Here is a 24,724-nt window from a genome sequence, read left to right as displayed (position 1 = left end):
AAGTCCTTGTGTATCTATTATATATATATATATATAGTAGTGTTATTGTTGTTCAGTAGCTAAGTCGTGTCTGACTCTTTGCAACCCCATGGACTACAGCATGCCAGACTTCTCTGTCCTTCATTATCTCCTGGAGCTAGCTCAAACTCATGTCTATTGAGTCAGTGATGTTATCTAATCATCTTATCCACTGTCACCCGCTTCTCCTCTTGCCCTCAACCTTTCCCAGCATCAGGGTCTTTTCCAAGGAGTCAGCTCTTCACATCAGATGGCCAAAGTATTGGAGTTTCAGCTACAGCATCAATCCTTCCAATGAATATTCAGGACTGATTTCTTTTAGGATTGACTGGTTTGATCTCCTTACTGTCCAAGGGACTCCCAAGAGTCTTCTCTAGCACCACAGTTTGAAAACATCAGTTCTTCAGTGCTCACCCTTCCTAATGGTTCAATGAGCACATCCATACATGACTACTGGAAAAACCATAGATTTGACAAGATGGACCTTTGTTGGCAAAGTAATGTCTCTACTTTTTCATATGCTGTCTAGGTTTGTCATAGCTTTTCTTCCAAGGAGCAAGTGTCTTTAAATTTCATGGCTGTAGTCAGCATCTGCAGTAATTATGGAGTCCAAGAAAATAAAACCTGTCAGTTTCCACTTTTTCCCTGTCTATTTGCCATAAAATGATGGGACAGGATGCCATGATCTTAGTTTTTTGACTGTTGAGTTTTAAGCCAGATTTTTCACTCTCCTCTTATAGTAGCGTACAGCTCTCAATTCCAATCTCTTAATTTATCAGCTTTAAGAGAAGCTGGTCATTCTGCCTTGTTCTTTTTCTATTCTTCAATGAACCTATGTCCAAATAGTAGCTGTTGTGCCTGGACCCCAGAGTGGGGACAGGAAGCAGCGTAGCAGACAACCAATAATAGAGAAACAGAAACTGAGGGTTTGGGGTATATGATCATAGTGAGGGCTCGGTGGACTTGGAAAGGGAATTCATATCCCACTTACATTTTGTTGGATGTCCTATCCAATCCCAGAGTCTCAGACTCAAATGGCTTTAGAAACTAGACAGGTGATTTCACATTATCCCAAAGCCAGTGGTCATTTTGTTAGGGACAGCTGGTGCCCAAAGAGAAAAGGAATTATATACGCTTGGCTGAAAGTATTCCAGTTCAAATGGTTTGTAAAATCTCCACCCAACGAAACCCATCTTCTGGATGAAATCAATCCTAGGATCACCAGTTGACCCTCCAGCTCCACCAAGCAGACCTCTCAGTGTGGCCTAGGGTAGCACTTCCTACAAGCTTATAAGGATTAGTTCTTAACACACTGAAGCCTGAATTCCAAGCAAGCAGGGAGGTTCTTTCTACAGGGAGATCAGTGCTCATGAAGAGTATTGTACCTTTGAACCTTAGTACAAAGAATGGAATTTAAGCCACCCCAGTACAGTTTCATGAATAAAGTTTAATTTTTTTCATTATTTGCTCTAAGAAAAGAAAACAAACAAACAGATTTCTGCCCAAATATCTAAGTTTCTTTCATCCTTGGCATCCTGAAATTCTTGTTTAAAACAACTTAAATCACCAGAGGAGCGTTAAAGTCCTTTTTAGAGCTAATCTGTTCAGCAATGCCAGAAGAATGCAGACTGAGCAAGCAGCAAGTCGAAGCGAATTCCCTGGGACCAGAGCTCTTGAAGGGACAGAGGGACTATTTTCTTCAACATAAAAGGGAATGGAATACATTTGCTCTATTTTCCACTTTTCCGTTCTGAAATATGAGAGACACTTCGAGTGTGTTCCTTAGGCGTCCTGAAGAATAAACTATTTCTGGCCCCACAAACCCATTTCTTTTTGTGGAAATCAGATTCCACCCTCCCAGGGACTTAGAAGAAAATCAAAGCTTTCAACTCCGGAAACATCCAAATAGCGTCCTTTCCTCAGAGTACGCTGGTAGCTGTGGATCTCCAGCCACACTGTGGGAGTGTGGGTTCATATCCTGCTATTGCTAGGCAGATGACATCACTCTTCTTTTCCATAAAGAGTTGTTCCATATGTGCTGCTTGCTGAGCAAAACACACATATGTGGGGACTGCAGATGAAATATGCATGCGATGTGGGCCCAGGCCAATTTCGTCTCTTAAAGGAAACAGCAACGCTATTTAAGTGGTACCAATAAAATAACATTTTATCTTCCGAATTTAAAAACAATTCCCAAGCCTGCATGGAATCAACCCTTTCAAATAGTTCAGGAATCTGCTGTTATGTCCTCTGAACATAATAGTTTCATGTTTGGGAGTTGCTAGATCTAACAGAAAATAATAGGGACTTTTCTAATTGCTTGTAACCGGCTAGGCACTTAACATTTAATTCTCATCATAAGCCTTTTCTAACAATGACATGCTTCCCATTTTAGGAGTGATAAAAATTAAAACGGAGGCTCAGAGAGGTTCAATAAACTGTTTAGAGTATTAATACTGGAGTCTGGGCTTTCATCTCTGGAAATCTAATCGTGAACCTGGAGTTCATTCCACCCCTGCTCATCAGAAAACAATTAATAGGTGAAAGGCAAATGAGTATTTTTGATAACACATTTTTTAAAATAGGATGACTTGCCAAATCTCTTCTCTCTGGAACGCTTCACAATCTGTTCCCTCGATTTTTTTTTTTTTTTTCCTTCTTAAAGGCAGGCTGGAGTAATAGAAACAGGCTCTTGGAGGGCTTTGAAGCACAATAGTATATAAAGATGTGACAGTGACTGCTATCTGGAAAGTACAAACTCAATCTCTAGCAGGGTTTGATCATCTCTGAGTCTAAGCTGGGAGATAAGAGATTTGTGACACTGGCAATGCCGTTAATTCTGGGACAGGGGTACTAATACATTTCCTTGTTCTGTCTGCCTTAAGGCTTTGTCCAAGATACTCGGTGAAAAGAACCTCTTCTCTTTCATATTTTTGGGGAACTCCAATTGATCTCAGCAGCACCCATCTCTCCTCCCCTACCTTTCTACATCTTCCTAGGTGGCAAATGGATGAAAGGATTGACTTCTTGGCCCTTTAGCAGCGGAATAACAATTGTTTCCCATCTCTTCTTTTCTTCCCAACTCCTCCCCTTTCCCCATCCTGGGAAGTTAAGTTTCTTCCACTGAGGTCTTCCCCTATAATCCCAGAGGCCTCTTCTTTTCAGTCCATCTACAGTCATTAACAAATTGAGAATTTCTCCAGAGCTTAAAGTTTGACTCTCTGGAGCTGGGAACAGATAGTGAGAATGATAAAAACAAAACAAAACAGCCTCCCCGCCCACCCAAACAGCTGTCACCAATCACACTCTCCAATCCTCAGGGGGATCCGTTGAGCTTACTAGAGTGAAGGATCAATCTCGAGTTGCCCTGGCAACAGTAATCAGCATTGAGAACATCCTCCTGGGCTGTTTGGATGCACGGAAAGGAAAAAGCAGGATGGGGAGCAAAGGTTTGTTCTCCCCATGTTTTGAGAAGTCCCTGCACAGCAGTTCACTGTGTTCAACATGAGGAGTACTTGTGGATCTCACAGCATGAAAAGCGTCTGCTGTGATGAGATTGATTTCACTTAAGAGGCCCTTGAAATACGCATGCACACCCTAAAGTTTTCAAGGACGTTTATCAGGAGCCAAATTTCCATGGGGAGTTGGAAATCAATTCTTCAACAGCAAACTCCAACCCTGTCAGTTGCTCAGATCCGCACCCCTCATTCTAGGTTGGAAAATGAAAGAATCTCCTGAAATCCACATTGGGAGAGTAAGATGTGGTTGTCAGTGAAGACAAGAAGGCAGGGTTGTCCACCCCCATCCCACACACCCTCATTGATTCCAGCTTTAGCTCTGTGCAAGTTTATTTTTAAAAATGTGGATGCTCCATTTTCAGAGAGTGATCTAAAAATACACTCCTGCATGCCTGTGGCTGTGATGTGTATATAAATCCAAAACCTCAGAATAGAGTGGATTACACTGAGAAGCACAGATAGACCAAAAAGCAGAACAGGATGATTCCTTCTACCTTCTGTGTCAGGAGGCGGCACTCATGGCATTAAGCACATCAAATGTTGTCAGAGTTGATTTCATGAATAGGTTTCTGTGAGAAGTAACTTAAAGGACACGGAAGAAGACTGTTTTCCAGGTGTGATCCCATATTGCCATTCTTCTCTGCCCAAAATGACATTTTTGATAAAACTGAAATTGTAAGAATAAAAGCAAACATTGATTAAGGGTGTTCCATGTAAGAATAAAAGCAAACATTAAGAGTGTTCTATGTACTGGTGTGATCAGATCCCCTGCCTGGAGGTGGCTCTTCTCTCTCTCACTCTCTGTACATCCCCTGCTGGATCAGTGCTTGCTTCACCTACACCTTACTCACACCACTGACCTTCCTATATACTTGCCCCCCACCCCAGTTAGTGATTGTTCTAACCCTTAGATCAGAACATCTCCACCTGATTGCTGATCAAATGGGTAGTGAGAGCGTGCCCCTCGGCCAGTTTCCCTGGTAACCAATGAGCCAACAGATGTCAATTCCCCCTCTAACTGGTAACCTCCCCCTCCCTCCAGGAGCTTCCCTGTCCCGCCTGCTGCCTGCCTGGTACGGTAGACTGTTGTTGTTTTGTGGCTGGAGTGGGAGCTGTCGTGTCCCGGGGCCTGCAGGCGTCCTTAACATGGACTCACCGCCAAGTGAGGGTTCTTGGCTTCTCGACAGGGGGAAAGAATTCAAGAGCCAGCCAAGGAAAAGCAAAGGTAAGTTTATTTAGAGGGCTACACCTTCCATAGGTGGAAGGCGGACTGTCTCTGAAACTGAGAGCAGGCCCTGATTGATAGCAGTTTTTGCAGGCTAAGTAATTATACACACTAATGAGTGGGAGGAATATTCTTGCTATTTTGTGGAACAGTGAGGGTGTCTGAAACAAAAAAAAAATAGGGCCACTGCCAACTTCTTGCTTTTTATGGTCTCTCTTGGAACTGCTGTGGCATAAGAACCAGGTGTGGGTGTGGGGTGGGGGTGACGTTTGCATTCACATGAAGAGATCCTGAGCTCAAGGTCAATGACCGTGCTGCTCTTCCCAAAGCCATCTTGGTTTCGGCTGGTTCAGGCTGGCCTTTCTTGCCTCCCTACAGCTGTGCCCTCTTCAATGACCTAGCCTTGTGTCCTGCTCCTTCCCCTCCTGTCTCAGTTCCAGGGCCTTGCTTCGAGGTGTAAGATCCCCCATCCATGAAACCACTGAGGTCTGTTGCTAACTCTGGGCTCTTTCTTTGGTCTTGAGGATGGGCAAATACAGGGCCTATAGGCCTGCTGGGTGCAGCCCCAAACTTGCTGGAGCAGCCAGGAGACCAAGGAAACTCCCCAGAACCCTGAGATGTCTAGAAATAAGGACAAGGAATGGAAAGTTCACAGGGGCTGTCCACTTACACGTGCGGCCCAGGAGTCACTGGGTGTAATTCTGAAGGTTATGGAGGACTCCTGTGGTGGCTGACCTCTCTTGGGCGCCACCAGGACATATGGAGAACTCACAGGCACCCTAATTCTGTTGTGGAGATAGTGACTGCCATTGCAAAGGGAAAAAGTGTTAGATAATACGGCACTGGCCACAGCCGTGGGCTGGCGGTTGCTTTTCATATTAAGAAAGGGCACAGAGGCCAGGTTAACAGCTGAAGTGAAGGTTAGCTTAAATGCTGATTCACGTTCCTCTGGAAGTGAGGCAGGTGCATCTGACTGAGTGAAATGTATTATGGTTACTCTTACTTGTTTACACTGAATTGGCTATTTAGAAACTGTCAAAAAAAAAAAATCCCTGAAAATGTCCTAAATGGGAACCTTTTGACTTTATAAGACAGGTTTCTGCCTACAAGCTTAGAGGAAGTTAACTTTCTAGAAGGAATGTGTATTTCTCTTCCTGTGTTTTTGAGAGAGAAATAATATACCTGGGATCTCAGGAACTTTAATGCTTGAGAGCAAAGGAAAAAAAGCCTTAAATTCTAGCAAGAAAATGGAGATCCTTGTGCCTGTATAGCTATATGTATGTGTTTGCCAACAAAGGTCTGTCTAGTCAAAGCTATGGCTTTTCCAGTGGTCATGTATGGATGTGAAAGTTGGACTGTAAAGGAAGCTGAGTACTAAAGAATTGATGCTTTTGAACTGTGGTGTTGGAGAAGACTCTTGAGAGTCCCTTGGACTGCAAGGAGATCCGACCAGTCCGTCCTAAAGGATATCAGTCCTGGGTGTTCATTAGAAGGACTAATGTTGAAGCTGAAATTCCAGTACTTTGGCCACCTTATGTGAAGAACTGACTCATTGGAAAAGATCCTGATGCTGGGAAAGATGGAAGGAGGAGGGGATGACAGAAGATGAGATGATTGGATGGCATCACCGACTCAATGGACATGAGTTTGGGTAAACTCTGGGAGCTGGTGTTGGACAGGGAGGCCTGGCGTGCTGCAGTCCATGGGGTTGCAAAGAGTCGGACACGACTGAGCAAGTGAACTGATGTGTATCTTATAAATATGAAGTGTTTCTGCCTGCAAATGGCATTGCCAAGATTGGTTTGTGGATGAGCTCTGTTTAATTGGCTTAAAAGAAATCACACACACATTAGAATTCTCAGAAAGCTTCAAAATTTGTCCACATCCTGGTGAATGACTGTACTTAGCATAATAAGTATCTTACTCACTCTTGATACTTTTCAGCTGCTGGTGTCTGTATTGTTTGTGGTATCTGGTTGCCTCCGTGTACCTGACCCCAGGGATATCATGGGAGAGGGGCAGACCAAGATTGTAAAGGTCATATGGGGTATGTAGAGGTGAAGTATATGATCAGGCCACCCAAGATGGCTGTCCTTTTGCTCTCTGGACATCCCCTGTCAGACCAGTCCTGCTTTACCTACACCCTACTCTCATGACTGACCTTCCTATATATGTGCCCCCACCCCAGCTAGTGACTGTTCTAACATTTATATCAGAACATCTCCACCTGCTAGCTGATCAAAGAGGTGGTGAGGGGTGAGCCCTTCTGCTGGTTTCCCTGGTAACTGATGAGCCACACTGATGTCAATTCCCCCATAACAGGTAACCTCCTCCTCCCTAGTCCTGGGAGCAAAGACTGCTGCCATGTCTGGAAGATATACATACACATATATATAATCTATATCCTGTAATATAATGGAATATTACTCAGCCTTAAATAAGAAGCTCTGTCACTTACAACCACATGGATGAACCTGGCAGATATTATGCTAAGTGAAATAAACCAGACACAGAAAGACAAATTTTGCATATCTCATATGTGGAATCTAAGATAGCCAGACTCATAGAATCAGAGTGAAAGGGTAGTTAGATGAGGCTAATAGACGGAGGAAACGAGATTTTGGTCACAGGATCCAGAAAAGTTGGTAAGTTCTGGAAATCTAAGGTATAGCATGGTGACTATAAAATGATACTGTATTTTATACTTCAAATGTGACAAAAGAGTGAATCTTATGTGATCTCACCACACATACAAAAAGTAATAACTATGAGATGATGCTTATGTTTATTAGCTTTATTGTGATAATCATTTCATGATATATAGATATATGAAAACATCACATTATATACCTTAAATAAATACAATTTTTGTCAATTTAACCATAAGAAAGCTAGGGAAAAGGCTTGGATGTGAGTTGGGCCTGGGTAACATTAACTCTGGTGCTTGGGGTAATAATAGAGGTTGAGAGAAGTGGAGTTGTGTAGCTACCAAAATGTAGTATGAAGGCTCTGAGAAGAGAGGAAAGAGGGTTCAAGGATTGGTAAAGGGCAGTAGTTTGCAAGTTTATTCTGTAAAGAGACAGATAGTAAAAAGTTTCCATCCTATAGGCCTATGGTCTCTGTTGCAACTACTCAGCTTTGCCGTTGTAGCACAGAATTCCCCATAGAGACAGCAAGTGAGAGAATGATCATGGTTGTGTTTCTGTAAAATTTTTATTTATGGAGATTGTAATATGAATACTTTTCATATATCATGAAGTGCATTCCTTTTTTTTTTCCGAACTACTCAAAATGTAGGGGACTTCCCTGATAGTCTAGTGATTAAGACTTGGCCTTCAAATGCAGGGCGTGCAGGTTCAATCCCTAGTCTGAGAGCTGAGATGTGACATGTCTCACAGACAAAAAAAACCAGAACATAAAATAGAAGCAATACTGTACCAAATTCAATAAAGACTTTAAGAATAGTCCACATCAAAAAATCTTTAGATCACAAGCCAAAAAAGAAAGGGATCAAAATATAATAACCGTTTGTAACATGGGCCATAGGAAAATACACAGCAAGCCAAGTTTCACCCATGAGCTATAGTCTGTCCACCCCTAGCATAGGGCATGGAAAACCTGCAGAGGATTTGTCCTTACAGGGAGAGACTACCCAGGGCTGCAGTGGAGACCTCACCTTTCAGGATCCAGTCAACTTCCAGGTACTTTGGAAGGAAAGGTGTATGTCTTTTTGGTGCCACTTGTAAGTGCCAGGGCCTGAGCTGGCGCTTTATATACTTCATCTTTGCTTCGCTTCTCCTAGGAAGTGATGATATTACTCATTGTTTATCTTACAGCTGAAAAAGCCTTTCTCTGCATCACAACACAGCCAGTAAATGAGGGGGCCTGTGATCAACAGTGGTGACTAGCTCCAAAACCCTTTCTCTGTCCACTGTTCTACACTGCCTAGCAGGACCAGAACTTGATCCAGGCAGGCCCTGACTGAATACAGTAGCTCATTTTTGTCTCAGTGACATGACAGAAGAATAATACTTTGGAGGTTGTGACTACCTAGTGATTTTTCATCCAACTCCCTTATTTTGCTGGACAAATAGATGGCTTACCAATGCTAGATTTGAGGTGAGATATGATGATGAAGAGTAAAAATAGACTCTAAGGCAAGCACTCCCAACTACGGGTAATTTTGCCCTCTAGGGGACAATCCATTATGTCTAGAGATATTAATATATTTGGTTGTCACAAGTAGGGAAGGAGGTATTGCTGGAATCTAGCAGATATCAGCTAGAGGTGCTGCAAGATATTATACAAGGCATAGGAAGAACCTTACAGAAAAGTAACTATCTGGCCCCAAATATTAGTAATGCTGCTGTTGAGAAATCTCACTCTAAAGGTTCAGTATTTCTGCTATCCCAAAGGCTCAACTCTCACCAAATCAAGTTTCTACTTTTAAAAAAGATAATTTTTATATCCTATGAGATGGCATATAACCATTTTAGGATGCTCTATTTCTCCTTCCCCAGTCTGAAATACACCCCAACCAATTACCAAGATCTATGATCTAGCCACACTTGATTGCTTGAATTTCCCTGAAAATCCTACTGACTTTCTGCCTCTTCACCTTTGCTCAGGTTTCCTCTCTGCCTGGGAACCTCCTTCCACCCTATCCTCATTTATCAAAGTTCTTCTCATTTTCCCAAATCTAGCTCAGATTTCACCTCCTCTTTCAAGCCATTCATTGGATGTTTCTCTCTGACTCCCCCAAAGCACTAATAATGAGGGCAGTAAATAGAATCTAAACTTATGCACTACTTCTGGTTTTTCCGACTTGAATCCCCAGCACTAGTCACCTTCAATACGTTCCTGAGTTCATAGGTGTCTCTGATTTTATCTGTTTCCTCTTTTGCTTAGTATCATGCCAGGCACTGGGCTCTGGATAAATCAGGAATGTAAAGTCTAATACCATTGGTTTAGAACAATGAAGAGAAAGGCAAAGAAGACTAGACATTGATTCAAGAAACAAACTATCATACCCTTTAGCATTTCCAAAATTTGTACTATGAACCAATTTCCCATCTACTGTTGAAAAGGTACTGCTGCTGCTGCTGCTAAGTTGCTTCAGTCGTGTCCGACTCTGTGTGACCCCATAGACGGCAGCCCACCAGGCTCCCCCGTGCCTGGGATTCTCCAGGCAAGAATACTGGAGTGGGTTGCCATTTCCTTCTCCAATGTATGAAAGTGAAAAGTGAAAGTGAAGTCGCTCAGTCATGTCCAACTCTTCACGACCCCGTGGACTGCAGCCCACCAGGCTCCTCCGTCCATGGGATTTTCCAGGCAAGAGTACAGGAATAGGGTGCCATTGCCTTCTCCCATGGCTGATTCATGTCAATGTATGGCAAAAACCACTACAATATTGTAAAGTAATTACCCTCCAATTAAAATAGATGAATTAACTTTTTTTTAAAAAAGGAGAATTTTTGTTTTCATAGATTGAAGTCCCCTAGGAGCTGGAAGGAAGAACCAGTCTAGATCAGGACTCACAAGGCAGAGTAGAATAGCTGTTACTACTCATTCCTCTCCACCTTGAGTAACCTGTATTTGCTGGGGCATCAGGGAGGCAAGCGGAGGGATTCTTATCATCCAGAAAAGGGCAGGATTTGTCCTCCTACGAGGAGGAGCATGAAAGACTTTCCTGGTGGTTATTTCCATTGGTTCATGAGGGCATTATCTCTGATACAATGGAAATAACTTCTACTGGGTGAAATTTCCATGTATGCACATTGGGTAATCCAGTTGTCAGATCAACCTTGGTAGGTTTATGGCAGGTTTATGGTTAAATCATCCAAATTGTTAAGCCCATTATTGCCAATACAGGGGCCCCTCCCTCCCCAGTCTGAAAGTAGTCCATTCCTGTGAAACCTTTTGTAAGCTGAAATGTTTAAAGCACAGGAGCAATTACCTTAGGACACATCTTGCTAACAGATGCACAAAATAAATCAAGCTAAAGCACAGATGCTCACAAACACTATTCAGAGTTACGGCGACTTGGTGCTAAGATGCTGGTGTCAGTCCTGAGGAAAAGAGCTTGGCGGTGCCACTCTCCCTGATTGGGGTACATACCTCTATGACAACTGCTGCACAACAAATGCTGACCACCATTTTTACTTTTCACCTTTTTTTCTTAGAAGCAAAATCTTCTTCAAATGCATTTTGATTAGCCAAAATAGGTATTGATATATGTCTTGATAAAAGTAAACTTTTGAGAAGTGGAAGATATCCATGTTTCTTAAGCCTCTACAGAGAGCCCAAGAGTGAGCTGAACAGTTAGAAAGCAGGATTTTAACTCTGCCTTTATGGATCTGATGGAAGAATGTGATTCAAGCATAATTCAAGACCTTGTTGGAAGTAAATGTAAATTTTTGTGTTACACACATCTAGTACTTTAGGCTTTAAAAAAGCATGAGGTCAAATGAAGCAGGGATTGGCAGAGCAAGCTTTAGGGGAGAAAGGCCAGTGCCTGGACCCTGAAAGGCGAGAGGGGTCTAGATAGGTGTGGATACTGTTTATTTTTAAACAGTAATTAAATGGGAATGGCCCAGAGAATAACCTCACCTTGAGGGAGGCTGAAGTCATATTTTATTTCTCAGAGAAAAAGCTGAAGTTCCCAAAGCATTTCCAAAAACATTTTGAAAAGAATTGGATGCTGTACCTTTTTATGATCTATTTCTGGGTATGATTCCATACCTTTTAAAAATTTCTGCTCTCACTCTCAGAAGCTCTGGGAAAGGATTCTTTGTGGTTTGACATTCCTTTTCATTTACTCTGGAGGAAAACTCACCATGACAATTTCCATATGTTGATCTTCTCCTATACATATTTATGTCAACAGTTTCCTTTTTAACAATTTTCAAAACACATGCTCTTTCCCAAGTTATTTGCCCTAGAAGTAGTGCAGCAATAGCATGATTCATGGATTATGGGGACTGTGCAGTTTATACAAGCAGGTATGACATTTCTACTTGGTGAAAGTCATTGTCCCAGAACATAGCAAGTGGCAAGATTCACCTACTAGTTCGAGGTGCTTCTGTTGTAGTAGGTGATAAACCTGACTCTGATACAGGTTGTTGGTTTTATTGAGAGATTGTCATAATACCTATTTGTAATATAAAATTTATCCCGATGTAAAATAACCCAGGAGTAGGAATGAGAAACAGTCGATAAAAACAAAGTCTTAAGACTGGAAGCTCTTGATTTGCGTATCCTCTGAAAAATTATGTGGAATTGGAAACAAGAAGTAAAAAATAACAAGAGAATATTTGAGGTTTACAAATAACAAAACAGGAATTTCCTAAAAATCCATAACAAGTTTTTTTGATGTGGCATTCCCCTATCCTTAAAGACTGAATTTGAGTTTTGAAATGTATATACATTATTAATAGTTCTGAGTAGTTCAGAATGTACATTATGGTAGGCCAAAGAGGAGACAAGATTTACCTAAAGTAGTGAATTACCCAAGTTCATACTTCCAAAAAGCAATAGTAAAAGGTCCCCTCATTCTGAGTGCTCTTTATTCTGGCCACATACACATTTACTGGGGAAAAGTTTTCCCAGGCAGTCCCATATCCTTACAGCTTCAGGACAAAAAAGTATATATTGGTAAAGGGAGCTCGACTAAACTCAGAGGTTAAAGAGCTCAGCCTATTACCTATCTTTTGTCATCGTTTGTCCTTCTGCCCCATTTCCATCCTTGAAATGAGGATGCGACTAGAGAAACTTTGTCTTATCACTGTCTTCTGCTGCTGCTAAGTCGCTTCAGTCGTGTCCGACTCTGTGCGACCCCATAGACGGCAGCCCACCAGGCTCCCCCGTCCCTAGGATTCTCCAGGCAAGAACACTGGAGTGGGTTGCTATTTCCTTCTCCAATGCATGAAAGTGAAAAGTGAAAGTGAAGTTGCTCAGTCGTGTCCGACTCTTCGAGACGCCATGGACTGCAGCCTACCAGACTCCTCCGTCCATGGGATTTTCCAGGCAAGAGTACTGGAGTGGGGTGCCATTGCCTTCTCCGCACTGTCTTCTAGTCTAAATTAAAAAGAATCAGTGAAAATTTACAATGACCAGCATACAAAGAGTGTTCTTTGTGTGTTAGGGATCATGCAAAGCACTTCCCATGCATTTTCTGACCCTAAACTTACAGCACTATCAGCCAGGATCAACGAGTTTCTACATGGAAAGCGCTGAGCACAATGCCTGGCCTACAGCTCTTGGAAATTAAAAAAGATAGAAAGGAGGAGAGAAATAAACTGTTTTTCAGACACTATTATTTTCCCTATTTTAAAGGAGAGGACACTAAGGTTGTAGAGGGGTAAGATTATCTACCCAAGGACACCCAAGTAACAATGAAGCCATGACTCAAACCCAGGTCATGAGATCCAAAGTCCAGGTCTAATGAGTATCTGAACATCTAAAAATGAGAAAGTTGTACAGCCGTGGAGCAAAGATGTCCCTCCTTCCTTCTACAAAATTATGAGTTGTCAAAATTTTTTAAAGTACTACGTTTTGGTGAGCAAGTGCAGAAAGAGAACTAGCATAATGGCAAGCGAGGACTTCGAGAGGTCTACGTGGGATCAGAATTTATAAGGTGGATGTTTTCAGGTTCATGTATTGCTGAGAGTGAGCTACATCCGAAGTTTCTTTCACATTTCAGTTCTTATACATCCCAAATCAAAAATATGTAATATTGTAACTTGGGTTTGCTATGTTTATATTCTTATTCAAACTTCTAATGAAGATGTTTTTCACTGTTAAAAAAAATGGCCACAGTCTGATTTCACAAAAGATAGTCTTCCTTCCTTTTATTTTTTGATGCACTCATTTTCCACTTGTTTATTCAAAAGCACGTCAATTACGCAAAGCTCTGATGATACTCTGAAGAGGAAGGGGTACTTTGCTAGAGAATTAAGGAAGTCTTTTCAGAAAAATTGCAGATTGAATACAGTGCTGATGAATGAAAAGTTTGTGGGTTATGTAAGGGAAAAGGGAGTCAGAGGTCAGGCGTCTCAGGCAGAGCCTTCCTCTACAAGGAGCAGCAGCAGAAGGTCTTTTTGAGATAATGAGTTCAGGAAGTGGTTGCAGGCTGCAGGAGAAGCCAGGAGGGTTTTTTGCTGTTTAGGAATTGGAGGAGGTCATCGCTAGACGACAGAAGTAATTTTTGAGCCACATACAAAAGGATTTGAGTTGAGTGGATAATTTACAATACGTTATAAAGTAAGACGTTTGGAAAGGAAAGGTGTAATCTTTCCACGGGGTGCAGAGAAGAGGTGTTCAGACTAGTTTCCTGGTTATAAGGAAACAGCCATTTTATACTCTGAAAATTTGTTTCAATCATAAGCCCTCTTACTTCTATATCTTCTTACACTTTGAAAAGAAACAATTTCGTGAACATCCCTGATCTGTAGTTCAGGAATGACGGGGATTTAGGTCAATGATCTTCGAAGTTTTCCCTATAGTATAATATTGACCACCCATCCTGGAGCCATCTGCTGTGTCTGTGGCCAGAAATACTATTTCATTTTCCTTCTCCTGCTGCACCACAACCTGATGCCGCTTTTTTTTTTTTTTTTATGTGTGTACATCAAATCCAAAATAAAAATAGCTCTTTTGGCTATATTTCTTAATCCTTCCATTCATCCTCCTTCTTTCCCCCTCCTCTCCTCTCTCTTCTTTTTTTAAAAATTTATTTTTTAATTGAAGGATAATTGCTTTACAGAATTTTGTTTTCTGTCAAACCTCAACATGAATAGCTATAGGTATACATATATCCCCTCCCTTTTGAACTTCTCTCCCATTTCCCTCCACATCCCACCCCTCTAGGTTGATACAGAGCCCCTGCTTGAGTTTCCTGAGTCATACAGCAAATTCCCCAGTTGGCTGTCTATTTTACATATGGTAATGTAAGTTTCCATGTTACTCTCTCCATACATCTCACCCTCTTCTCTCTCCCCATGTCTACGAGTCTATTCTCCACTTCTGTTTCTCCATTGCTGCCCTGTAAGTAAATTCTTCAGTAACATTTTTCTGGATTCCATATATATGCATTAGAATACAATATTTATCTTTCTCTTTCTGACTTACTTTACTATGTATAATAGGGTCTAGGTTCATCTACCTCATTAGAACTGACTCAAAGGCCTTCCTTTTTATGGCTGAGTTCTTTGGAAGGAATGATGCTAAAGCTGAAACTCCAGTACTTTGGCCACCTGATGCGAAGAGTTGACTCATTGGAAAAGACCCTGATGCTGGGAGGGATTGGGGGCAGGAGGAGAAGGGGACAACAGAGGATGAGATGGCTGGATGGCATCACCGACTCGATGGACATGAGTTTGGGTGAACTCCGGGAGTTGGTGATGAACAGGGAGGCCTGGCGTGCTGTGCTTCATGGGGTCACAAAGAGTCGGACACGACTGGGCGACTGAACTGAACTGAACTGAATATCCCATTCTGTATATGTACCACAATTTCTTTATCCATTCATCTGTCAATGGACATCTAGATTGCTTCCATGTTCTAGCTATTGGAAATAGTGCTGCAATGAACAATGGGATACATATGTCTTTTTCAATTTTGGTGTCCTCAGGGTATATGCCTGGGAGTGGGCATTATTGGGAAATATGGTGGTTTCATTCCTAGGTTTTTAAGGAAACTTCATACCATCTTCCATAGTGTCTCTATCAGTTTACATTCCAATCAACAGTGCAAGAGCATTCCCTTTTCTCCACGCCCTCTCCAGCATTTATTGTTTGTAGACTTTTTGATGATGGCCATTCTGATAGGTGTGAGGTGATATCTCACTGTAGTTTTGATTTGCATTTCTCTAATAATGAGTGATGTTGAGCATCTTTTCATGTGTTTGTTGGACATCTATAAATCCTCTTTGGAGAAATGTCTGTTTAGGTCTTTTTCCCACCTTTTGATTGGGTTGTTTGTTTCTCTGGTATTGAGTTGTATGAGCTGCTTGTATATTCTGGAAATTAATCTTTGTCAGTTGTTTCCATTTGCTATTTATTTCTCCCATTCTGAGGTTTGTCTTTTCACCTTGCTTAGTGTTTCCTTTGCTGTGCAAAACCTTTTAAGTTTAATCAGGTCCCACTTGTTTCCTTTTGTTTTTATTTCTGTTACTCTAGGAGGTGAGTCATAGAGGATCTTGCTTTGATTTATGTCATCTAGTGTTTCATGTTTTTCTCTAAGAGTTTTATAGTCTCTGGTCTTACATTTACATTTAGGTCTTTAATCCATTTTGAGTTTATCTTTATGTATGGTGTTAGAAAGTGTTCTAATTTCATTCTTTTACATGCAGCTATCCAGTTTCCCCAGCACCATTTATTAAAGAGGCTGTCTTTGCCCCATTGTATATTCTTGCCTCCTTTGTCAAAAATAAGGCACCCATAGGTGCATGGGTTTGTTTCTGGGCTTTCCATCTTGTTCCATTGGTTTGTATTTCTGGTTTTGTGCCAGTACCAAACTGTCTTGATGACTGCAGCTTTGTAGTATAATCTGAAGTCAGGAAGGTTGATTCTTCCAGCTCCATTCTTCTTACTCAAGACTGCTTTGGCTATTCAGGGTCTTTTGTGTCTCCATATGAATGGTGAAATTTTTTATTCTAGTCTTGTGCAAAATGTCATTGGTAATTTGATAGGGATTGCACTGAATCTATAGATTGCATTTGGTAGTATAGTTATTTTCACAATATTGATTCTTCCTACCCAGGAATGTGGAATATCTCTCCATCTGTTTATGTAGTCTTTGATTTCTTTAATCAGTGTCTTATAATTTTCTGTGTACAGTTCTTTTGTCTCCTTAGTTAAGTTTATTCCTAGATATTTAATTTTTTTTGTTGCAATGGTGAATGGGATTGATTCCTTAATTAGTCTTTCTGATTTTTCATTGTTAGTATATACAAATGCAAGTGATTTCTGTGTGTTGATTTTGTATCCTGCAACTTTGCTAAATTCACTGATTAGCTCTAGTAATTTTCTGATACTACATTTAGAGTTTTATATGTACAGTATCATGTCATCTGCAAACAAGTGAAATCTTCTTCTTTTCTGATCTAGATGCCTTTTCTTTCTTTTTCTTCCCTGATTGCTGTAGCTAGGACTTCCAGAACTATGTTGAATAATAGTGGTGAAAGTGGACTGCTGCTGCTCCTAAGTCGCTTCAGTTGTGTCCGACTTTGTGCGACCCCATAGACGGCAGCCCACCAGGCTCCCCGTCCCTGGGATTCTCCAGGCAAGAACACCCTTGTCTTATTCCTGATCTTAGGGGAAATGTTTTTTCACCATTGAGAATAATGTTTGCTATAGGCTTATCATATGTGGCCTTTATGATGTTGAGGTAGGTTCCTTCTATGCCCATTTTTTGAAGAGTTTTAATCATAAATGGGTGCTGAATTTTATCAAAGGCTTTTTCTGCATCTGTTCAGATTATCATATGGCTTTTATGTTTCAATTTATTAATATTGTGTATCACATTGATTGATTTGCATATACTGAAGAATCCTTGCATCCCTGGAATAAATCCAACTTGATCATGGTGTATGAGCTTTTTGATGTGTTGCTGAATTCTAGTTGCTAAAATTTTGTTGAGGATTTTTGCATCAATGTTCATCAGTGATATTGGCCTATAGTTTTCTTTTTTGTGTGTTATCTTTATCTGGTTTTGGTATCAGGGTGATGGTGACCTCATAGAATGAGTTTGGAAGTGTTCCTTCCTCTGCAATTTTTGGAAAGAGTTTTAGAAGGATAGGCATTAGCTCTTCTCTAAATGTTTGATAGAATTCTCTGGTGAAACCATCTGGTCCTGGGCTTTTGTTTTTGGGGAGATTTTTAAATCACAGCTTCAATTTCAGTGCTTGCAATTGGGTTGTTAGTAATTTCTATTTCTTCCTGGTTCAGTCTTGGAAGAATTGAACTTTTCTAAGAATCTGTCCATTTCTTCCAGGACATGTAGTTGTTCATAATAGTCTTATAATCCTTTGTATTTCTACATTGTCTTTTGTAACCTCTCCTTTTTCATTTCTAAGTTTGTTGATTTGATTCCTCTCTCTTTTTTTCTTGATGAGTCTGGCTAAAGTTTTATAAATTTTGTTTATCTTCTCAAAGAACCAGCTTTTAGTTTTATTAATCTTTACTATTGTTTTTTTTTTTTTCATTTCTTTTTCACTTACTTCTGCTCAGATCTTTATGATTTCATTTCTTCTACTAATTTTGGGGTTTTTGTTCTTATTTTTCTAGTCATTTTAGATGTAAAGTTGGGTATTCTATTTTATATTTTTCTTGTTTTTTTTTTTTTTTAAGGTAGGATTGTATTGCTATAAACTTCCCTGTTAGAACTGCTTTTGCTACATCCCATACATTTCAAGTTGTTGTATTTTCATTGTCATTTGTTTCTAGATATTCTTTGATTTCCCTTTTGATTTCTTCAGTAATATGTTATTTAGAAACATATTTTTTAATTTCCATGTGTTTGTGTTTTTTACACTTTTTTTCTTGTAATTGATATCTAGTCTTACAGCGTTGTGGTCAGAGAAGATGCTTGATACAATTTCAATTATCTTAAATTTACTGAGGTTTGGTTTGTGACCCAAGATGTGGTCTATCCTGGAGAATGTTCTAGGTGCACTTGAGAAGAAGGTGTATTCTTCTGCATTTGGATGGAATTTCCTGAAGATATCAATGAGATCCATCTCATCTAATGTATCATGTAAGACTTGTGTTTCCTTATTAATTTTCTGTTTTGATGATCTGTCCATTGGTGTGAGTGGCATGTTAAAGTCTCTTACACTTATTGTGTTACTGTCAATTTCTCCTTGTATATCTGTTAGTGTTTGTCTTATGTATCAAGGTGCCCCTATGTTGGTGCATAGATATTTACAACTGTTATGTCTTTCTTGTGGACTGATCCCTTGATCATTATGTAGTGTCCTTCCTTATCTCTTGTAATCTTCTTTATATTAAGGTATTTTTGGTCAGATATGAGGATTGCTACTTCAGCTTTCTTTTCCTTTCCATTTGCATGGAATATGTTTTTTCATCCTCAGTTTCAGTCTATATATGTCTTTAGGTCTGAAATGGGTTTCTTGTAGACAGCATACATATGGGTCTTGTTTTTGTATCCATTCAGCCAGTCTGTGTCTTTTGGTTGGAGCATTTAATCCACTTACATTTAAAGTAATTATTGATATATATGTTCCTATTGCCATTGTTTTAATTGTCTGGGGTTGATTTTGTAGATCTTTTTCTTCTCTTGTATTTCTTGACTAAGTTCCTTTAACATTTGTTGTATAGCTAGTTTGGTGGTACTGAATTCTCTTAACTTTTGCTTGTCTGAAAAGCTTTTGATTTCTCCATCAATTTTTAATGATATCCTTGCTGGGTACAATAATTTTGGTTGTAGATTTTTCCCTTTTAGTACTTTAAATATATCCTGCCATTCCCTTCTGGCCTGCAGAGTTTTGCTGAAAGATCAGGTATTAAACATATGGGGTTTCCCTTGTATGTTACTTGTTGCTTCTCACTTGCTGCTTTTAATATTCTTTCTTTGTGTCTAGTTCTTATTAGTTTGATTAGTATGTGTCTTGGCATGTTTCTCCTTGGGTTTCCCTTGTGGCTCAGCTGGTAAAGAATCCACCTGCAATGTGAGAGACCCTCATATGATTCCTGGGTCAGGAAGATCCCCTGGAGAAGGGAAAAGATACCCACTCCAGTATTCTGGCCTGGAGAAGTCCATGGACTGTATAGTCCATGGGGTCGCAAAAAGTTGGACAGAATTGAGCAACTTTCACTTTCACTTTATCCTGTATGGGACTGTCTGCATCTCTTGGCCTTGATTGACTATTTCCTTTTTCTATCTTGGGGAAATTTTCAACTATAATCTCTTCAAAATTTTTCTCATACCCTTTCTTTTTCTCTTCTTCTTCTGGGACCCCAGTAACTCAAATGTTAGTGTGTTTGATATTGTCCCAGACGTCTTGAGTCTATCCTCAGTTCTTTTCATTCTTTTTACTTTTTTCTACTTTTCAGAAGTTATTTCCATCATTTATCTTCCAGTTCACTGATTTGTTCTTCTGCTTCAGCTATTCTGCTATTGATTCCTTCTGTAGAGTGAAGAAGGGCTTCCCTGGTGGCTCAGATGGTAAAGCATCTGCCTATAATGCAGGAGACCTGGGTTCAATCCCTGGATTGGGAAGATCTCCTGGAGAAGGAAATGGCAACCCACTCCAGTACTCTTGCCTGGAAAATACCATGAACGGAGGAGCCTGGTAGGCTTCAGCCCATGGCGTTGCAGAGAGTTGGACACGACTGAGCAACTTCACTTCATAGTATTTTAATTTCAGTTATTGTATTGTTTGTCTCTGTATGTTTGTTCTTTAATTCTTCTAGGTCTTTATTAATTGATTCTTGCATTTTCTGCATCTTGTTTTCAAGGTTTTTGATCATCTTTACTATCATTATTCTGAATTCTTTTTCAAGTTGTTTGCCCATTTCCTCTTCATTTATTTGGACTTCTGTGTTTCTAATGTGTTCCTTCATTTGTGTAGTACTTCTCTGTTTTTCATTATTTTTTATGTTTTAACTTATTGTGTTTGAAGTCTCCTTTTCCCAGGCTTCAAGGTTGAATTCCTTGTTCCTTTTGGTTTCTGCCCTCCTAAGTTTGGGTCACTGGTTTGTGTAAGCTTTGTATAGGGTGAGATTTGTGTGAGCCTTTAGTTTGTTTGTTTTTCCTCTGATGGCAAGGCTGAGTGAGGTGGTAATCTTGTCTGCTGATGATTGGGTTTGTATTTTTGTTTTGTTGTTTAGATGAAGTGTCCTGCACAGGGTGCTACTGGTGGTTGGGCAATGCCACATCTTGTATTCAAGTGGTGTCCTTTGTGTGAGTTCTTACTATTTGATACTCCCTGGGGTTAGTTCATTGGTAGTCTAGGATCTTGGATTCAGTGCTACCACTCCAAATATTCAGATCCTGATCTCTTTAAGGTGATGATCAAGTCATGTAATCACTTTATGCCTCAATCTCCTGATCTTAAATTAAGTACTAATAATGATAAAGACAAGACTCCAATTTTGATCTTTTGCTCCTCCACTTCCTTTTCTTTACCTTCTCTTTCCAGATCAAGTTCAAGGGAAGTAGTGATGCTCATTGTCCTGTAGGAGTTCACATGGTATGAAGAAGCGCTGTGGGAAGAGTCTATCAGTAGCCACCACTGTCAGTAGTCTTGGGTACTCTGGATGACTTTCTCCTTCAGCAGCACTACCTCCAAGCAGGTCCTGAGGAGACCAGCTGCATTCAGCGTGAACTGGACACAACAAGGTCCCAAAGCTGAAACCCTGTCAGGTCCTGAGGACCCCCAACTTCTATTAGCATTGACTCCGCTCTCCTTTCTTTTCATTCATATTTCTCCTTTTATGTTCTCCCTCCCTTTCTCCACCCCTCCCTCCCTCCTTCCTTCCTTATTTTTTCTTTAAGAAACATTTAATGGAAGAATTTTATGTGCAAAAACATCATTAAATGATGCAGATTAACTGATACTTAAAGATGTAGTTCTTTCCCTAAAGCAATCATTGTATGGCAGGAAAGAAAAACGAGTTTATAATTTTCAATAAAACTACAATACATGGAAGTAGCAATTTACGGGTTTTTTCCCCTTTCTTTGACATTTCCCCTATGAGGATCTATAGATTTTATGTTGCCAGAATTCTCTATCATGTTATTACATACCTCATTAAGCATACTGCTAATTCTTTTTCAGTGTCTCCATTGAAATCATATTCATTCCACGTCCTCCTACTTGTCACATTTGTGACTCTTTAGCTAAGGGATGGGGCTTCCCAGTTGGCTCAGATGGTAAAGAATCTGTCTGCAGTGCAGGATCCATGTTCAATCCCTGGGTTGGGAAGATACCCTGGAAAAGGGACTGGCAACCCACTTCAGTATTCTTGCCTGGAGAATTCCATGGACAAAGGAGGCTGGAGGGCTACAGTCCATGGGGTTGCAAACTGTCAGACACAGCTGAGCAACTAACACACACACACACACACACAGCTATAATCAGGACAGCATATTGTCTCTGATTATAGTATGTTTGCAAAATTTTAGATTTCCTGTCCAATGACTTGAAAACACTAGTCTTTTTTTTTTTTTTTTTAATTTGATTAGTATCCATAAAACACATTTAAGGGACTTCCCTGAGGGTACAGTGGTTAAGAATCTGCTTTCCAATGCAGAGGACATGGGTTCAATCCCTCATCTGGGAAGATTCCACGTGCCATGGAGCAACTAAGCCCATGCACCCTACTGAAGCCTATACACCCTAGAGACTATGCTCTACAACAAGAGAAGCCACTGCAATGAGAAGCCCATGCACCACAACTAGGAAAAAGCCTGCACATAGCATCAAAGACCCAGTGCAGCCAAAATGAATAAGTAAAAAAAAAAAAAATACATTTAAACTCGGGCAGATGTAAAAACTCCCATTTTCTCCATCAGAAACCTAGAGAAATTATTTTCCCAGGGTTTTGTATTTCTGTCTATCCCTCTACAAGCTCCTAAGCTGTCTTTGGCTTATATTTCAAAACTGGATTTTGAAGGTGATTTTTAGAAAACTAAATTCTTGAAGAACGTACAGTATTTTTTAGTTACGACAAAAATATGTGCAAAAATGAAATGAGATTCTTTCCTTAATTTCTTTCTGATACCTTGTTAGTATATAGGTATGCAAGAGACTTCTGTGTATTAATTCTATACTCTGTAATTTGACCAAATTCATTGATGAGCTCTAATAGTTTCCTGGTAGAATCTTTAGGATTTTCTAAGTATCATGTCATCTGTGAACAGTGACAGTTTTACTTCTTTTCCAATTTAGATTTATTTTATTTATTTTTCATCTCTAATTGATATTGACTAGGACTTCCAAAACTATATTAAATATAAGTGGTGAGAGTGGACATCTTGTCTTGCTCCTAATCTTAGAGGAAATGGTTTCAGTTTTTCACCATTGAGAATGATGTTTGTTATGGTTTGTCATATCTGATCTTTATTATGTTGAGATATGTTCCCCCTATGCCAACTTTCTGGACAGTTTTTATATTAAATGGGTGTTGAATTTTGATGAAAGCTTTTTCTGCATTTCTTGAAATGATCATATGGTTTTTATTCTTCAGTTTGTTACTGTGACGTATCACATTCATTTATGCGTACTGAAGAATCCTTGTATCCTTGGGACAGTTAAGTCTGTCTGTGTCGCTTAAGGCCTGCGTTTGCTTAGTGGTTTTTTCCGTCTGGATCTATCTATTGATGTAAGCGGGGTGTTAAAGTCCCTCACTATTATTGTTACTGTTGATTTCTCCCTTTATAACTGTTATCATTTGCTTTATATATTGAGGTGCTCCTAAGTTTAGTGCATTTATATTTACAATTGTTATGTCTTCTTCTTGGATGATCCCTTGATCATTATGTAGTATTCTTCTTTGTCTCTTGTAACAGCCTTTAAAGTCATTTTGATATGAGTGTTTTGAAACAGAGGTGTTGCCTGAGTCATCTTTGTAGCACCTAACGTAAGTTTAGGTACACAGTTGGCATTCTCCAAAAAAAAAAAAAAAAAAAGCAATCGCTAGATTTATAATTATTAGGTCAAAGATTATGAATGGCTTCTTAGTTCTTCATATTCATTTCCCTGCTATTTACCTAAAGAGTTATATAGTTTTCCTTGACATAAGCAATATACAAGTTTCATCACAGTAAGACAGTCATGACTATTAAATTTTTATAATTTCACTAGTCTCATCACTGTTAGTAAAAAGATGCCCTATTTAGAAGTCTTTGATTTCTAATGAGGGTTTTTTCCTTAAATTTTTAATTTTTTCTTGGCTCATTTTTCTTTCTAAAAGTCATCTCTTTTTAAACAAGAATTTCCTTAAAGTGCTTTCCATCAGCAAATTTTGTGTGTGCATGAAGGAGGAATAGGAAAAAGAGGAGGAGGAAAGAGAGGAGGGGATGAAGAAAGGGAAAAGGGAGAATACAAGCCCAACTGTTGCACTCCATAAAGTAGATTTAAATGTGTTCCATTCAGGTAAGCCATCTTAATAAAACCCAAGGGCATGAAATTTAAAAACATATCAAGTTCACCTTTTCAAAGGAGATGTTGGTAAATGAAGTTAGGATATTCATGTATATTCAGAACTCTTAAACTTTGCTCCCAGCATCAAATGCTAAAATACTATACAGCACATAAACATCTTTGTTCTGTTGAAAGTGATATCACTCAGGTCAAAATGTCTCTGTGGCATATTTTCACTCAGGAAACTGTTCAAGGAACTAACAAGGACTACAGCTTCAGAAGCTAAAATCAAATGCCTTTGCTGTGAAAAAGCATAAGATTTTCCTCCGTTTATATGTATTCTTAATTTTAAAATTAACTCTAGATTCTTATAAGGAGCTTTAGAGAATATATTTAGACAATGAAGGCTTAAATATACATCAGCTACTTATAAGAATAAAACTCCTTTAAAGGAAGGAAAGAAACATTTGATGAGAATCCCCCTCCTATTAAACTTTTGTAGGTGCTTTTCATTGTTGCTTCTTTCATAACAATTGAGGTACCTTGCTATTGTGCAGAGATTAAATAAATTGCCAAGATCACATAGTTATTACATGAAAAGGCTAGAACTCTATCCAGGTCTTTCAGACTCCAAAAGGCCTAGACTTCTTCTCTGGCTATCATGTTAGACATAATTTTAGTTTCTGAGGCAAAATAATCTATAAATTGGCAAAGTAGATTGATTAAAAACAGTGCAACATACTAGGCAATAAGGTGAACTGTGCCATTTTTCTTTCTATACTGTGAAAACTATGATTCTGTCCAAGGAAATCCTGTTCAATCCCACCCTCAAGGTATACTCCTTCATTCTATGTA

General features: G+C 39.6%; 1 long non-coding RNA gene across 1 annotated transcript in view; it reads left to right on the top strand.

Moving 5' to 3' along the window:
- LOC133260339 (uncharacterized) overlaps positions 1 to 24,724 on the top strand; it is a 54,142-nt gene that overhangs the window by 23,930 nt on the left and 5,488 nt on the right. Inside the window, exon 2 of the long non-coding RNA XR_009740762.1 lies at positions 4,579 to 4,761. This is a non-coding gene — a long non-coding RNA (uncharacterized LOC133260339). The remainder of the gene's footprint in view (positions 1 to 4,578; positions 4,762 to 24,724) is intronic.

The sequence above is a fragment of the Bos javanicus genome, chromosome 14 (assembly GCF_032452875.1).
Source record: "Bos javanicus breed banteng chromosome 14, ARS-OSU_banteng_1.0, whole genome shotgun sequence".
Taxonomy (NCBI): Eukaryota; Metazoa; Chordata; class Mammalia; order Artiodactyla; family Bovidae; genus Bos; species Bos javanicus.
Note: the sequence above shows the minus strand (reverse complement) of the source record. Positions and strands in the feature narration are given on the sequence as shown.